Below are 6,000 nucleotides of genomic sequence, written 5' to 3' on the forward strand. Positions count from 1 at the left end.
CGCTGAAGATGGGAGGAAGTGCACTGTAAAAACGCATCTAAAGATGCCATGACTGCAAGATGACAATGGCGAATCTCCGGCTCCAAAACAGGAAAATCTGTAAAGGGCCTCAGCGCCAACAGTCGAAGTTTAGCAGTAAAAAATACCTGAGTAAAATAGAAATAGTCTGCCTCGGCATATGGAATAAAAGGTGAGTTTCACAATCCGTATGCCCATGAACAGACGTGTATTTCACGACTGCTTCAGAAACGGATTTTGAATTCTCTTTTTTTTTTTGGTCACATCATGGGCACTGACGAAGAGCGGTGTGACTTTATACCTTTCATTTTTGAGAGCTATGCTCCTTTTAAAATCTATGATTTTATTTCTACGGCATTTACTTTACAATTTATGATTATTTTATTCTATATGCCGAGGCAGACTATTTCTCTCTCTCTCTCTCTATATATATGAGTTACCATGTTAGAGTTTCTAATTCTGTAGAACATAAAATCGGAAAACTCAATTGTGTCCCCCTTACCTTCAACATGTTCAAGGAGAGATTTCCGCCCATGCTTTCCAGATCTGTTAAATGATATTTTGAACATTCATTCCCAGCAGGTGTAATGACAAGGGAGCATTGGCGATGCAAATTATGCTTGATATCCCGGGGGGGGGGGGGGCACTTACATTGACGAGTGGATACCATTACACGATAGGGCACGTTACGTACGTAACGTGATAAGGGTGTCAAAAACGCAAAAATAATGACAAAAGGGTATCTATTTCACTAGGAAAATTACGTGTTTAGGGTCGAATTTGCGGGGATGATGAGACAAAATTAAAATGTCTTATAAAGGATGTCCTTTTTGCCCTAACACTACGTGTTTAGAGTCCGATTTGCGCGGGGTGTAGAAGGTGGGGTCGTACTAAATCAAATAAGGTAAAGCCGACGACCGAAGGACCCGTAACAATAAAACATTCCTGTACTTGTTTAGGGGTTCATTTCAGGGAATATTTGCCAAGAATATCGTTTTGTTTCGAATACTTGTTAAGGGTACTTTCTTACGCCAATACTTGTTAAGGGGTGCATTTTCAGAATATGGAAATTACGTGTTTAGGGTGCTTTTCGAGACCCCTTGGTCGCGCATGGTATCCACTCGTGAATGGAAGTGGCCTCTCCGGGCTTGATATATATACCAAAACAGCGAACCAATTATTTACTTCCCTGAAATATGATCATGCGATTAACAAAGCAGCATGCGTCGGTCTGTGCGTGGATCGTACAATATAATTATATAGAACTAGTAGGCAGTGCCGCAGTGGCGTAACTACGGGGGGCATGGGGGGCACGTGCCCCCCCAATCGGCTGGCCAAAAAAAAAAAAAAAAAACGGGGAAAAGGAGAAAAGAGGGAGAAAAGAAGAGAAACATAGTGGGAATGAATAAATTATGTTCATTATAAATGTTATATTATATTATAATTATGTTATATTACATAAGACGCATCTTTCATAACTTTATGAAACATTGTTTGCTCAGGGCCTATGTCTTTATTGATTCTGGTGCTCGCATAGACTGTTTAACGAGATATATAATCCTGTTGTACTAAAACCTCCCGTTTTCAAGTCAATATACTGTACACCAAATATATTTCCTCGCTATTCGAGTTATTATTATTTCATGTAGTGACATTTGCTTCTTTTTCATGACTACTTAAAGTGATTGCCCTATTTAAGGTCTTGATATAAAACATTTCCCGTCCGTGCTAACGTTCGTATTAGACGATTGGTGAGATGTCTGCTTTTCATGAATTCCTAAAATCAGTCCTTTCATTGTCCATTTTTCTGATCTCAATATCAAAAGTTTTCAGCTCGCGCTTCGCGCTCGCATCATTTGGTTAGTGAATTCCTGCAAACGAGCCATATAATGCCCCTCTTCAGGACTGAATTTTACTAAATTTTCAGCTCGCGCTTCGCGCTCGCAGTATTGCATTAGAGATGCGTATGATAATCATGATAACCATGTCTACAAAAAGTGCTAAATGTGTTTGGATGTAATTCTAACAAAAACAGCAAAGAATGGTACTAGCATTAGATGACTATGCTGAGATATGTACATGTATATTCTTTATGGATTCCTAAAATATATTCCCCGTTTGGGGTCAATATATAAAAAAATTTCAGCTCGCGCTTCGCGCTCGCATCGTCTGTTTAGCGAGGCAGGTACGTATCATTATGAAAATTTTGCTTATAATGCCCCTTTTTGGTTTGAATATCAAAAATTTTCAGCTCGAGCTTCGCGCTCGCATCATTTAAACAGTGAGATACACATCCGTTTAATGGCACTGCATATCCTTAAAATGTCTCTATTAGGTCAGTAGTATACCTGGCAACTGAGCGCGCTTCGCGCGCTCCCTAAGTGACTCTAAATTTTTGCTGGTGCCCCCCCAATGCCGTGACCCACGGTACGCCACTGGGCAGTGGCGTAGCTAGGATTTTTTCCTGGGTGGGGACACTGGGGGTCCTTGCTTTTCAGGGGGGGGGGCACCATTTTTCCCGGTGTGTGTGTATGTGTCACACGGGCAGATCCGACTTTCGCCAATAGGGGACGGGGCCCGAAATTATCTTCACCTATATTTTCCCCGATCAGTCACTTCTTATTTTATTCTTTTAAAACAACATAAACATGAAATGATCTCATTAGCCTTATAAAAACTGCAAGCGCGAGCGATTTTTTTTACTTTAATGTATTTTGTCCTGAAAATTTAATATTCTCGGCAATGTTATGTGTGATCCCGAACAAGATTCGTTCGTAACTAGATGGTTACTGCGAACGCCAAGCGCTAGCAGAAATTTTTATTAACTGTTCTAGCATTATCGAAAAGGAACCTGTTAAGGACTGCTTACAGTTATCCACGAAGACGGTATGTATTTCAATAATGCGAGCGCGAAGCGCGAGCAAATTTTTTAACATTCCGACCTAAAAAATTATTATTCTAAGCACCTTTTGTATTAATAAATGGGATACGTATGTAACTAAACAATTGATGCGAGCGCGAAGCGCGAGGGGAAGAAAATTGAGACTTTAAAAAGCGGGACACTCTATTCATATTTTGTAAATCATAAATAGGATATAGTTAATCGGGTATCATTAATAATGCGATGATATTCTAATGTGAAACTGGATAATTTAAGTACATATTAAAAGAAAATCGCGCATGTTTTAGATTTAGACCTAGAATCTGGGCATTCTGAATACATTTGTTTAATGGGACATTATGGAATACCGCATACATTCGTAATTCCGAAGCTTCGTTATTCCGAAGGTTCGGTTATTCCCAAGTTTTGTAATTCCGAAGGTTCGTTAATCCGGAAACGAAATAAGGTTCGTTGTTCCAAAGGTTCGTTAGTCCGAAAACAAAATGAGGTTCGTCATTCCGAAGGCTCGTTAATCCGAAAACGAAATGAGGTTCGTAATTCCGAAGGTTCGTTAATCCGGAAACGAAATGAGGTTCGTAATTCCGAAGGTTCGTAAATCCGAAAACGAAATAAGGTTCGTTAATCCGAAAATTAAATAAGGTTCGTATTTCCGAAAATGAAATTAATTCATTTTGGTAACAAGAACGGTGCTGTTCTTGCAAGATGATAGGATATTGTGCAATGATAAACTAACGAACGATGATATATGTGTGTGTTGTGTATAAAGAACCTTCGGAATTACGAAGTGTAACCATGGAATACACGTAGGCAATTATGAACTTGGCAAATCAAACAATGTGCCACGCAGCGCAAGCTTAAAATGCTGATATGAAAAAAATAATGAAAGCTCGATGTCCGAGCTAAACATGTTTTGGATATTGACTTCAAAACTTGCTCCATATAAGCCAGCCTATTGAGAAAGATATGAATCTCATCGAACAGGCAATTCTGGCGCGAAGCGCAAGCAAAAATTGTATGGAGTATAATGAAAGATTTTTTTTTGAAGTCTTCCCTTACCATATATCATTCACTCGTCTTCCTCCTCTTATTTTTCTCTTCTTTTTTTTTTGCTCTGCCGATTTTTTTTTCAGGGGGGCACCTGGGGGCACACCAAATCTCAGGGGGCACACCAAATCTCGTAGCTACGCCACTGCTAATAGGATACATGGTCAGTGGTTAGCAGCAACCTGCGCAAACTCACAGACTGAAGGGATAAACTGCCATTAAATAGCGTTTCAAGTTAAAGGTCAAGTCCACCCAAGAAAAATGTTGAATTTAAATAAATAGAGAAAAATCAATCTGGCATAACGCTGAAAATTTTTATCAAATTCGGATGTAATATAAAGTTATGACATTCTAAAAATTTGCTTACTTTTCACGAAACAGTGATGCACAACTCAGTGACATGCAATCGATGACGTCCTTCACTCACTATTTCTTGTTGTTTTTATTGTTAATTCGAATTATACGATATTTCATTTTCTTACAGATATAAGGAACAACTTATCATATGAATCATATATTATCAAACTATGCTAATTCCACATGTTCAGGGAAGAATAAATCGTTTTACTTAACAATGATGAGAAAATTGCAATATTTCATATGTAACATAATGAAACACAAAAGAAATAGTGAGTGGATGACGTCATCAGTCCCAGGATGTGCATACAACTGTTTTGTGAAATTAAGTGAAATTCTAAAATTACATAACTTTCTTATTTTACGTCCGATTGTGATGAAATTTTCACTGTGATGCTTGTTGGAGTGTTGTTGGGGTGGACTTGTCCTTTAAAAGTCGAAACATTGGGCTTTTGTGACAATCGTTATCATTATCATCAACACCACAACCACCACCATCATTTATATTCTCATCATCATCATCATCATCACCATCATCATGCTCCGTACCAACCACCATGCATTTATTAGGGGACACGTATCCTCTTAAAAATGATTATTTTTTTAGGTCAGTGTGGTATATTATAGCTCACGTTTGGCGCTCTTATTAGTCATTTAGGCCATATGACATATTTTTAATTGTACAATTACATATCAGAAATATTTTTTAAATGCAAAATTTAATTCAGGAAGAAAAAAGAGAGGTTGTCGATATGTAAATTATTAATATTAAAAAAAAGAAAAATAGGGTACTTTGAAGGAAAAAAATCCTCCCATTCTGATAAATATATTCAATAAATGAAGCGGTCACCAAGGAGACTAAGCAACATGAAAAGAACAATAACTAGATAGTGGATTATGAGTGTGTGTGTACAATAACAATGGAGCTCAATTGTACCCCCCCTCCATGAGGAGAGATTTCCGCCCATGCTTTCTCACATCGTCAACATCAACGTCAAGGCCGTCGTCAACATCAAGCAGGTCGCTCATGACGACGGTCTTCTGCGTTCTGAAATTCACTTAAATAACATTTTTCATGTACTTTTTTATATTCAGAAAGAGATTGCAAATGATACGTGTGTCTAAAATGTATATATATGTAAAATCTATGAAATAATTGATTATGTTGTATTATGTTGAACATGTGGAACGCAGAATAAATTTCAAGCAAACAAAAACATATTAGGCTACTCAGGGTTGCACTGAATTTTCCATGTACTGTATAAAATATTCTTTGCACAATTTCGCACCAACTAGGCCTATTGTCTTCATTTACAACACAATATCAGAATTTTTGAAGGTCTTCAGCTCATCAATTCAGTTATTTCGGGTTATTATTGAGCAAGGTGCCACACGGAAAAGGAGAAATTTTCATACAGTGCTTCTAGACTATTTTTTAGGCTGAATATGAATATTAGAAATAACCAGGCTGTATCCTGAAAATTGACCCGTGAGGGCGTCTTTTTTCAAAATGGCCGCCAAATTTTCAGAACATTTTATCTTTCGTACATAGATTTTGACATAAACATTCAATTGCCACAAAATTAGTGTCATATGAAAGGAACATGAATTTCATACAATAGGGATAAGTTGGACATTTGGCTGAAATTTTAAGTAGAAAATAGCATTTTTGCAAATTT

Source organism: Lytechinus variegatus, chromosome 5, assembly GCF_018143015.1.
Source record: "Lytechinus variegatus isolate NC3 chromosome 5, Lvar_3.0, whole genome shotgun sequence".
NCBI lineage: Eukaryota > Metazoa > Echinodermata > Echinoidea > Temnopleuroida > Toxopneustidae > Lytechinus > Lytechinus variegatus.